This window comes from Diabrotica undecimpunctata, chromosome 5, assembly GCF_040954645.1.
Source record: "Diabrotica undecimpunctata isolate CICGRU chromosome 5, icDiaUnde3, whole genome shotgun sequence".
Taxonomy (NCBI): domain Eukaryota; kingdom Metazoa; phylum Arthropoda; class Insecta; order Coleoptera; family Chrysomelidae; genus Diabrotica; species Diabrotica undecimpunctata.
The window spans coordinates 86,092,620-86,105,311 of record NC_092807.1 but is presented as its reverse complement, the minus strand read 5'-3'; the positions used below and the strand labels follow the sequence as shown (position 1 = coordinate 86,105,311).

The window sequence follows — 12,692 nt, the reverse complement described above, 5'->3', positions numbered from 1 at the left end:
CTGGAGAAGATGTAGCAGGTGAAGATTATGTGATCGAATTACGAAGAAGAATGGACGATGTACATGAGTTGGTCCGTTCCCACCTTCAGATCGCTAGCGACCGAATGAAGAAACGGTACGATACACAAGCCGAAAAGGGTTGCTTTAAGAAGAACGACAAAGTCTGGCTGTATAATCCCAAGAAGCGGAAAGGTTGTTCTCCCAAATTGCAGCAGTTTTGGGAAGGTCCATACCTCATCATGGAGAAGATCAACGATGTCATCTACCGAATAAACAAGATTCCGAGGGGAAAGCCGATGATAGTACACCATAACCGGCTGGCGTCTTTCGAAGGTGACCACGAAGTAGATGAAGAAGTGGAAGTAAACCAAGTCCAAGACGTGTCTGACCTCACGTTTGAGGAATTCATGGGTGCCTATGGAGGTACCGGTAAAGCAAGACATGGTGTTACCACTGAAGAAAAGCAAGATCTACTCGCGCTCCCCGATGACTACTCGCTGGCCCTTACCATCCCGGCCAGTATCAAAGACGCACCAGGGTTGGCATCCGTCTTTCGAAGGAAGTTTGGTCGAGTTGCAGAACTGCAATGCCAGGTGCCAGCTCCCGGTAAAACCTTGAAACTCCAAGATGCATCACGTTACCTTTTCTACCTGGTAACAAAAGACACTGCCCGTGACCAACCTACCTACCGAGATGTATGGGAAGCCTTACTTCAATTGAGAGAGCACGTACTAGAGTCCGACGTGCAAAAGTTAGCCATGCCAAAGTTGGAGTGCCGCCAATTAGATTGGAGGGTTATCCGAAATATGGTGGAAGAGATCTTTAAAGACACCGAAGTCCAGGTGTTAGTCTGTTGCAATCCGCATAGTTACTGGTGCGGAGAGAAAACCGTCCCTTGTCATTTTTATACAACTGGAAGTTGTAAAAGAGGGTCCAGTTGCCGATACCAGCATACCGTTCCGGTTTCAGTCCTGACAAGGTTCCAGGAGGAACAATCTTTTAAGAGGGGGGCAATGTTACGATAAATTCTGACCCAAAACCGTAAATATATTTATTACTAATATTTTCATTCATTCACGTATTTTTTAGGTAATGCCTACCTGACACACGATGGGTCCCCCTTTATAATAAAAACAACAATTCGAACCTTCTGGAGACAAGCCGATTTAACCATACCGGTTCTGAGAACAATTCGCCGCTCTGTCTAGAAGGCCTTTTAGCAAAACAGCGGTCTATGTTCGATGTGTTTCGAGAAACAACTGTTTTCATTCTCGAATAACAGGACTTTATATTTATAGATTTTGGAACAGGAATTTTGGTTATGGAGGGACAGTTAATAAAGAAGATTCGCGCTCGCGATATTGTTGTTACGCTCGCCTACTAATAAATTATTGTATATGTAGTGATAAATAAATAAATATCAGTTATTGTGCTTTTTAATGAATTAAGATAAGAACAAGACATTATAAATTAAATAGACATTGAAATAAAATCATAACAATACTTTGAATCATGATTTCTTTTACGACTTAAAAGATTTACAAGTCAAGTGGGGATATAATTTCAACGTTGACGAAGAGAAGAATACCATCGTATGAAATCACATCAAAGTTATGAAATTTACGAAAGGGAACCCATTCTCTTTTCAATATAAGACATCATACAAAGACGCGTTTAAACAAATAAATGTTAGAAACAAAAGAAAGAAAATGTTGGATAATGAAATATCTATCAAAACAGTTTATAGTACTCCATTTGAGTTAAGTTTAAATAAGAAACAGGATCTCAAAGAATTAATTTCTAAGAGACTTATTGACCCTTATCATGCCTGTTACTATAATAATATGTTAATGTAGGTAACTGTTTTCTAATTATAATTTTTAATACTTTGTTTTATTTTTGAAATGTTTTATGACTATTACTTAAATCTTAAGCCTGCTGGCTATTTTATATTTCATAGTTCTTTAGCTACTATTCTAGTCGTTAGCTAGGTATTCTATTCTATTCAAACACGACTGATTGTAAAAAATGAATATGATAGATCTTAAGCGTTCGCACAAAAGAAGAATGATTTTATGCTGAGAAAATTTGTTAATTTTTTTGTCTAGTAAATTCAGTAATTTTTTGTGAGAACTATTTTAGTTTTGTGTTACATTATAAGCGTTAAAACAATTCTGGTTTTTTTTTATATGACTGTCCCAAAAAGAGTGTTATAGTTTTTGTTATTGGATTTGTATGCTATATGCCTATTACTTTTTGGTTTTTGAGAATAAAGTTATTTTTGGTTAATCTTTTACGATTTAATGTTTTATTAATTCCTTTACAAGAGGCACTTTTATCATTGAAAGTAGTTAAACATTATTATTACACAGCCATATTTAGATTTGTAACTTAAAAACATAGTGTATATTTAATCATTAAAAGGCTTAATTCGTAAGATGCCTTAAAAATTTAAAGAAAATTAGTGGGAGAGGGGCCTATCTTGGGAGAGATTTTTTGAAATGTTTTTTTTTAAATAAATTATTTTTTTTTGTAATATTTCGATTATCCATTATAGAGTACAAATACTGTAAATTGTATACCTAGATTTTTATTTATCTATCTTTTCAAATAAAAATGTTATAGGTGAGTAAATGAAAATGATGAAGTTGCTTAATCTTTAATCTCGTTTTCCCAAAAGTAACGATTTTCGAGATGTGCCCTTTTAATACTAAGGGTGCGATATGTTTTTATAAGGAATTATGCATAGAGGTTAACCTTTTTTTAAACATGAAACAGAACAAGATCTCAATTATGATTAGGTATGTGTCAATTGTCAAGAAAATAAAGCTAGCTGTCAGATGTCAATATAAATTTTAAAACTTTGAGAATAATTTATATGACAGCTAGGCCACTCCCTAACACATTTATAATTTTACTTGTTACAATTTCCTAACTTGTCATGAAAGCAATTATTGATTGAAAATGTCTATTTTTACTTTAAAAGTTTAACAAAAAAATTACCTAAATTTCACTAAATGTTATTTTTTTCCGTTAAAAGTTCTGGGGTTGGAACTGGACTCAAATTCAATGCAACACAAAGAACTGCGTTAATAGTCTGGAATGACTTGGGACAAACAAAATGAGGCTGGAAGCTGGGTACTCGACGCAAACCTTAGAACTTGGCTTCCTAAAAACTCAAGCGCATTGGAACCATGTGGGTATCTTTCAAAGTTGTTAGAAACGCCGTTCTTCAAATCCCTTAGGTGAGAGACGGCACGAAAACAAAACAGTGATTACTCTTGCAAAAACTGACACGTTACCTTAGTATAGTAAAATTCACTTTTTTACAAAAAAATTTTCTGGTTCCTTCCGACTACCCACGCCGGGTCCTCTCTCTTCCAAAACTCTTCCAAACCTGAATTTGACCTCGCCTCAGTCTCTGTGTACCGGCTTCCACCACTTCCTCTCACCCCTCGTATCGGTCAAAGGGACTAGCCAATCGGAATTCTTTTCAAAGACGCGCTCTCAATTCGACCTTGATCATTCCTAGCTTTTAAAATTGCAGAACTAACACGTACAAATATAACCATATTTTTACTAAGCCGTTGAATTCTTTCTTGTGGAATGCGGAATGTAAACAATGACCCACGAAATTTTATACATGGTCAAGAGGCGTACCAAAAAACCTTTATACATTGAATATTCGATGGTTATAAGGAATTTATACATGCTACAACATGATGTTCCGATCACATTAGCATTTTCCTAAAAATAATTCCATAAGTCCTCTTCACTAAAATTCTTGCCTATAGCTTCTCTCTATTCCAGTAGTAACGACAACCCAAATCTTACACTTTATCTTTTATCCCAAGTACTTAAGCTACGTGTACAGATATAACCATAACAACTACCCAGTTATCAACAATACCTAATCTTTCACAACCTTATACATCAATCCCAAACTCTTCCTCAACACGTAAATGCTCTATCAATAGCATATCAACAGATACTATTGACACAGTTAAAATAACTAATAACATAACATAACATAACAATATCTTTATTTTTAGAAAATAATATACATTGCGTGAACATAAAATTATTAAAAAAAAACAGTGTCACAAACGAAAATATTATACCTAGTAAAGAAGCCAAAAAGAGTTAAGCGCAACCTTGATGACATCCTAACCCAACCTTTACAAGAACCTAAAACAATTTTACAAAACTCATACAAAAACTTAAAAAAATCTAAAACTATTGATAGTTCTGAGACTATTGTTGACAGTGTGGAACCCGTAAAAGATTTTATTACTAATAAACTTCTAATAAATTTATAACACCGATATTAAATTTTTTAATGCTTTATGATCTCCAGATAAATTTGAGTGTATCTAAAACTTAATTTGTTAAAAGAAATCTATCATCACATTATATAAAAAAAATTAAATCACGATATACTAAAACATTTAATATAACTACTAGCCCATTAAAATCTCAACTAAGAGCGACTACTTTATAAAACCTTCTACATAAGCTTACATTCAAGTCTATCCTACAGTGGAATTTGAAAGAGTATTATACCTCGTTCAGAAATAATGCAATTAATTATTGCATAAAATTCTCCTGTAATTTGTCTACAAGAGACTCATTTTAAAAATAGCAGAATTATTCATAATTTAAAAAATTGTACAAGTGTATCCAAAATTAGGTAAACTCCAGAACATGTCAGTGGTGGAGTTTCAATTTTTATCGAGAATTCTTATGAATATTGCAGAATTCCTCTGATAAAAAATCTAGAAGCTGTAGCAATGTCCTTAGTACGTTCACTAAAAGGTAACATATGCAGTATTTCTATCGCTCCCAATTCCGATCCAAGTATGGCAGACATTTCTAATCTTCTAAGTCAGATTCCTACACCTCGTAATATACTGCGAGATTTTCATGCACACAATTCCTTATGGGGTTCGATAAAAATCACACACATAGAAAGAAAAATAGAAACTATTTTTAATAATCCCAATTTAAATGTACTTAATGTCAGCAGGAATAGCCGGTATATTGTAGTGACAGGAGAGTTTTTAGCAATTGATTTGTCAATTTGTAAACCAGCCTTACAACCCAGTTTATCGTGGGACACTTTACCTGATCTATATGAAAATAATCACTTTCCCATCTTAGTTAACAATCTACTGTACCAGAACCACAATACACACATCACCAAATGGTCCATATATAAAGCCAACTGGACACTGTTTTCAACTTCAATCTTTTCATCAGATATGGATCTTAGAGAAATTTTAGACTCAGAGTAAGATATTAATAAAAAAATATAATTTTTTAATAAAGTCGTCAATGATGTAGCAAATTGCTGCCCAAGCTACATTGCCCATAATGTAGCTTCAAAATAATTTTAAACTGTTTGTCCTTTGTCTAATGTTAGGTTTTGTGTAAATGTATTTGATGTATATAATTGACGTGCTGAATAGCCAAAATTTTTGACGAAATGCCATTGAAGATGCTATGAAAGCGAAGGTACTTAGGCAACATCAATTAAACGACTGTTCGATATCTGCCTTTTATCTGTAAAGTTCATATATTATATTCGAGCATTCAACCATATATTATTTTAAATACTTAATTGCAAACTCAAAAGCAGGAAAAATAAAGGACTTTCCTTGAAAAGATTGCTCAACACCTTACAAATTCCTAATACCTGGAGTAAAGATAGAGATTGTGTTATTGGCGAAATTTTTCTTTTTATTTCTTTGATCCCTGAAGGACTAAATGAATGTCCAAAAATCTAAATTTAACCTGGCGATATTGTGGCGAATAAACAGAACTTAGCCGTTGTGAACAGATACATTTTACCCATGTATACTATTGTATACTAGAAACAAGCTTATATCAATACTAGTCTTCTACATTACGGAAATAGGTAATTATATACATAACAATTTGACATTTATTTATTACGAAATGAGCAGACTATTATCAAAGATAAAAAAAACAAAAAAATCAAAAAAAAAACAAAAAAAAAACAAAAAAAAACTTTTTTTAAAACCAAAAATAACAACTATTTAATTACAAAACATTTTGTCTTTAACAGTTAAAATAAAATACAAAAATATCAAATAAATAATTATTGATTATATAAAACAAAGCCTACATATTTATTATGACACGTTATTCGTTATCTATATGAACGCAACTTTACCATAATGGGATAATATGTTATATACAAATAGGCTTATTATTATAATTGCAGTTATGCCTAGTTGTTATCTTCGGCAGAATGACAGTCTTCACATCTCGTATATGTTTTCGAAACTTTATTCGGAAGATAGGTTATAGTCACCAATTTATTCGTGAATATGTTTACGTAAACCTTCTTCTTCTTCTTCTTAACTGGCTTTACAACTCCGGGTGACACTTCGCCGCATCCACCCCATTGTTGTACCCCAATCCCAGATAAATCGGCTTCACCATCATCCTTTACTCTTTTTCTGGGACGGTCTACTAATCTTCTAATCTTCTACCGTCTGGTCGTACCGTAACAACTGGGCGAATAATTGACAAGCACAGTTTTAATGTATATGGTCTTATAGTATATATATATATATATATATATATATATATATATATATATATATATATATATATATATATATATATATATATTATTGTGATATTTAAAGTCTTGGTGCGCCAAGCAATAATTAGCTAATTAATTTTTTTGATTAATTAAAATTATCTAGATGATATGATTATGACTCTATCACAATTTTTAATTCTTTTATCTCAGGGTTAAATTCGTGCTTCAATATCTATGCTATTACATGTGAAAGGTAAGGTCCAGAGAATACCGGAATAATAAAAAACACATATGATCTAACACTATATATTGAAATAAAAATAATGAAATAATTCACACTCAAAAGTTTTCAATAAACAAATCTCATATAATGATTCTCAAAAATTTTGTTCTACGTACGTGAACAATCAAAATTAATGGTACCAACAATATTAATTGAAATCTCAAAATTCCGAACTATTCTAACTCTCCTAATCAAAATATTTATATCCTTTCTAAATTAAGTGTAAAAATTGTGTTATCAATAAAAGAAAAAAACTGCAGAAAACAAAATATCTCTCTCTGATGATGAGTGGTCCAAATCCTTGTTCCTTGTAGACTATATTATCTCCTCTCAACCGCTCCCTATGTAATCAGCAATCTTACAACAGATTGTTGCAAGTATATCGTCCTTAATGATCTCCTTCAAAAGCAACAATCATTCAAATTATGATAGCCTTTCTCCTCTCGATAAACTGAATCTCTCGTTGGCCCGAGTGAAAAATGACTCTTGGAATATCTTCTCTTTACGATAAACTGAATCTCTCGTTGGCCTGAACAGTGACTCTTGGAATATAAGTAGGAAAATATGACTTACAATATTTTGCTGCTCCAGCTTCTGTCAGATACACTAACTCCACAAAAACTCACTAACATTCAACACTACTGCTTGCTACTTCTCAGGAACTGCCAGAGAACCATCACCGTTGCTCTTACAAATTTGGAAAACCGACTGATCCTCTTTTCTCTCTCCTCAATCTCACTAAAACTTTTTCCTACATCTTATCCCACCTTTTTCAATCTCCGCCAATCAAAACTCGTCACAATTCCCCCATTTTTTCATTTCGATAACAAACAAATTTTTACCTATAATTATAAAATTTCCTAAAACTTATTTACAAATAATATTTTCTATAATTCTTAAAAACTAACAAAAACCTCTATCTAAAATCTCTTCTATTTGTCCCTAATCACTGCAGTAATGTATTTTGGAAAACCCCGTTCAATTGTCTTTTTGTTTTCACTTAAAATTATGCGGGTCACTCAAGTATAACAAAGAAATAATTTATGCAAAGCTTACTTTTTGTTTGGTACAGGTAATTCAAGAAATTAATAACTCTCCTTCTTCGAAATGTTTGTTGGATATTATCCTACTTATCTGAATTATTTTAATGTTATTGAATTTTGAAATATTTTTAAACAAACCAATATTTTTCTCGATTTTACATATCATAACAATATATATATATATATATATATATATATATATATATATATATATATATATATATATATATATATATTGCCTATTATTAGTCTTCCCCATTTAGAACCATTTGATAAAGGTGGTACCAGAATTGTGGTATGACCTACGAATTTTCTGCTGGTCATTACCATGCATTTATTTATGAGTTGTTTTCTATAATATAAAGTCATTTCTAGTCAATTTTTGTAACTAAACTTCATCAAAATGTTATGTGTTGATTCAGCCCACGATAATATATCAGTGTGTTTTATTTTCAAGAAGTTTTTCTAGTCCGTTTATCCTTGACTTGCCTGATTTTTGTGAACATTTTCTTAATCGTCCATATTGTTAGGTAAAGGCATAATTTTGTAACCAATATCGTGTTCCTAAATGTATGCAAAATGTTCATTTGCATCTCTTTCCGTGTTCCAGTAACGGATTGGCTTTGTTGCAGTAAACCATGGATTTTCGTTTTTCACACAACGTAAAATTGACTATGTACTCACTTCTAATGAATTTGAATTCCAAATGGAATTTACGAATACATTTACAATGTCATTACGTTACTTTCTGGTCCCCTTTTTCATTTGCTGATCATTATTGTCGGTCCACCCCACGTCCTTTGAAAGTTACATAACAATTCAATTTACCTCCGAATGATTTTAAAAACTTTTTCCAGTTAACTGGTAAAGCTTTATTTACTAGGTCGCTGATAATCTACTCTAAGTATCTTTCTTTGGAATAAAATTAATTAAAATCCCTTTGGCGCTTTTCCAATATATAAGGTCAGAAGATTTTAATAATACGAGTACACACTGAACTACTTCAATTTTGAAAACATATTGCCGAAATATTATAAAAATATTACAAATTATGAGTCTTGTTCTTATTTGACTTTTATCGCTCATAGAAACATTTTGTTCTCGCTATTTTACTTGCTTTTTTCAGTTGTTTTCTGGCTTTATTCTTGATGTTTACGTACCTTAATAAATTAGTTCCAAGGTATTTAGATTAATTCTATTACTAGTTCTACCATTTTCTTTCTAAAGGATAGTTTGCTCATTATTGGTTCATTTGATACTACTAGACTTATTGCTATTTTTATGGCAGTATTTGTCTATTGAATTCCGTAGTCTTTATGTCAAATTGATAAAGCATTCTCTGTCTGATTCCAGTTGTTATTTAGGTGGATTCTGATGTTTCCATCTAAACCTTTACTTTAGTTATTTGTGACTTGTTTATTATATAGTAGATTATCTATTATGTATATAGTAGGCTGTCGAGTAGATGATAGGCTTTTTGTTATATAGTAGTAGATTTTTTCATCTTTCTCTTCTTTTTGTTCTTTATCTTCTCCTTCTTCTTTTTATGTAAACATAACTTTGTCTGTTTTTCAATGTTCCTTCATTATTTTGTCGTTCCAACTTTTACGTGTCTTCCTACTAATCGCCTTTCTATTGGGAAACCGTCTTTTGCCGTCCTTACTACTTTACTTGTTGTCATTCGGCTTATTTGGTCGTTTCATTCTACTCTTTTATTTCTTACTTAGTCTTTGATGTTCTCCACTTTGCATCTACGTCGTGTATCTGTACTTATACCTCTGTCCCGTAGCGTTTTATTATAAAATTGTGTTTTCATCTCTGCTATTTCTAACATCCTTTTTGCCCTCTCTGTATCTCGATCTTCTACTTTTGTTTTGAGCATTCCGTAGCTAGATGACGTGATACCTAGATATTTTAACTACATCACTTGTTCTATTATCTGACCTCTCAGCTCCAATTTAAATTTTAGTAAATTTGCCATTATAACCATCCATTTTGTCTTTTTTGGGGAAATTACCTTGTTAAATTGTCTGGCGGTTATATTAAATCTTTCTTTCTTTTAACCAAGCAGGACAAGAAGCTGAGATAGCGAGAGTAATAAGGTACTTACTATTTTAATGGAAATAAGCCACAATTGAAGTTTAAAATTAGTTTATTAACGTTTTACTTTCTACTTAATACAAACATTAATAAATTTAACAAATTTTGTTTTCTTTTTACTTGGTGAAAAATTCTTCTAATAATCCAATTGTATCTGACCCATTTTTATTGACAATTCAGACATATATGATACATTTTAAAGTTGACGACTTTAAAATAATATTGCCAATATTGTTTAGTTGCGTTCCTGAGACGATAGTTCATTCGATTACATGAAATCAATTTTAAATTGAGAATATCCATCAGAAAAAAACATCATAGCATGTAATTCATCTTTAAAAAACAACTGCATGGCTATGGTAGTGATTTCATAGTAAATCATGAAGAAAAAACCAGAAAAAAAAACACCAAATTCTGATTTTATATGTATTTAAAAAACTTTATTATTATATTATGTATTATATTCCTTTTTCATGGTAAAAAAGTCCAACAACTTTAATCCATGAAGCCATATTGAGAATATATCATCTACATATCATCATACTGTGGGTTTTAAATTTTGGTAAGAAATAATATTTGTTTCGAAATCTTCCATAAATATATCGGTTAATAATGGAGATAAACTAGATCCCATTTCTAGATCAAAATATATTATATTCTCCCATAAAATTATAAAAATAATGAGGTTATTTTTTCAAATATTTGCTCAAATAGTTGCTCAAATAGTTGCTTTTGTCAAATTGTTTTAATAGAACTTTTAAAATTGTTAAAATATAAGTACATCACAATACATCGAGTACGTAAACACAATTATTTTAAAACAATATCATAATTTTTTTTATTATACAATATCATAATATAATATGGTATTGTATAATAGGGATGGCGGTTTTTAACAAAACACCGGTTTTCGGTTATACCGGTTTTTTTTTCTTACGGTTTAACCTGGCGGTTATAACCGGCCAAAAAAACCGGTTTTTCCAAAAACCGGTTTTCGGTTTTTTTAATGCAATAGGTTACAAGTTTGCACATTCAGTTTGCTTCTTTATTTGTAAAATAAAATAAAATTTGAATTATCGTTTTGTTTGGAATAATTACTTGAGAATAATAATTATGATTGGGATCCAAAATAATACATAATCTAATGGTAATCGCCCTAAAAACCTAATAACCGGTTTTTACTTTAAAAATAAAAAACCGGTTATAACCGGGACAAAAAAACAACCGATAAAACCGGTTATTGCGAACTAAAAAAACCGGTTTTCGATTAAAACCGGTAGGTTTTTCCCATCCCTAGTGTATAATATGGTATTGTATATATAACGTAAATTTTGTCAGCCCTACACTACCCTTAAATTTTAATATTGTACTATTGAATATACTCTGATCGCACAATATTTTTAGGTGTCCATCTCGACTCAAAATTTAAATGGTCAGCTCACATAGACGTGTTCTATACGTCACTCAATAAATCGTCCTACGCATGATCTCGTATTAGAAATAATATGCCCATCTCTGCGCTGTTAAATGTATACTACAGCTTTGTTTATAGTAAACTTTATTACAACATTATTTTGTGGGGAAATTTAGTCAGTAGCGACTGAATATTTTTTATAGCACAAAATCGAATAATAAGCAAAATGTTTGGAATTAGACTTCTTAAAAGTTATAAACCCATATTTATTAAGAATAGTATTTTAAATTTCCCATGCATTTACGTTTTCAGAATGATACTGTATGCTGTTAACAATATTTTCGTGTACGACAGAAATTCCAGTTTTCACAATTATTCGACGCGAGGTGGCGACACGTGTTGAGTGTGACTTTCCAGAGATTGAGCAAATTTGAATTTGTCAGTAAAGTTTATGAGCATCAGAATATTGACCGTTTTACCAAAAAATACAGGATGAAGAAATCCATTAAAAGCTTATTGCTAAACAAATGTTATTATACTGTGGAAGAGTTTGTTTTGGGCAGAAATATTATTTAAATGTAATATTTATATAATTTATAAATGTTTTAATTTTAATTGTCTGTATAACACATGACTTGTTCTGTAAATTGTATATGTCTTAAAGTATGAATAAATATTATCAAAATTTATCCATATTCACACTGCCTCTAAGGGAAAAATTCACTCATCCCAGATACCTACAATATCAAAAGGATTGACCTCTGGTGGGACTCTTTTTGAGTTATCAAACCCTAGATGACCTGTTATGCTTAAGTATCTTTCATAAATTTTCGTACACATCTGGACGTCGCGAGGAGTAGAGCTTTCTGCATGGCCTTATAGAGATGTTTATTTAGTCCCAGCTGTTTTATATTCTCTAGGAGGGTTTTGGAAAAACACCAATAGTAGATAGAATAATAGGTACTGTCTGGGTACTTTCCATTCTCTTCTTTCTTCTTTTCATTCCTTTATTATCCAGATTTAGCCATACGGCTCACACTTCCCCTAAGAGGAAAATTTACTCATCCCAGATACCAAAAACGCCAAAACGATTGAGCTCTGATGGGACTCTTTACGTATTATCGAGCCCTAGGTAACTTGGTACGTTGGAGTATCTCCCAAAAATTTTCCTACGAATCTGGACGTCGTAAGTAGCACAGCTTTCTGCATGGTCTAATACAGGTGTTTACTTAGATCTAGCTGTTTTATGTTTTCTATGAGGTTTTTCGGAATAAAACC

At 31.7% G+C, this 12,692-nt stretch overlaps 1 protein-coding gene across 2 annotated transcripts in view; it reads left to right on the top strand.

Moving 5' to 3' along the window:
- Positions 1-12,692, top strand: part of LOC140441434 (5-hydroxytryptamine receptor-like) — a 2,088,213-nt gene that overhangs the window by 1,310,154 nt on the left and 765,367 nt on the right. The window lies entirely within an intron of this gene.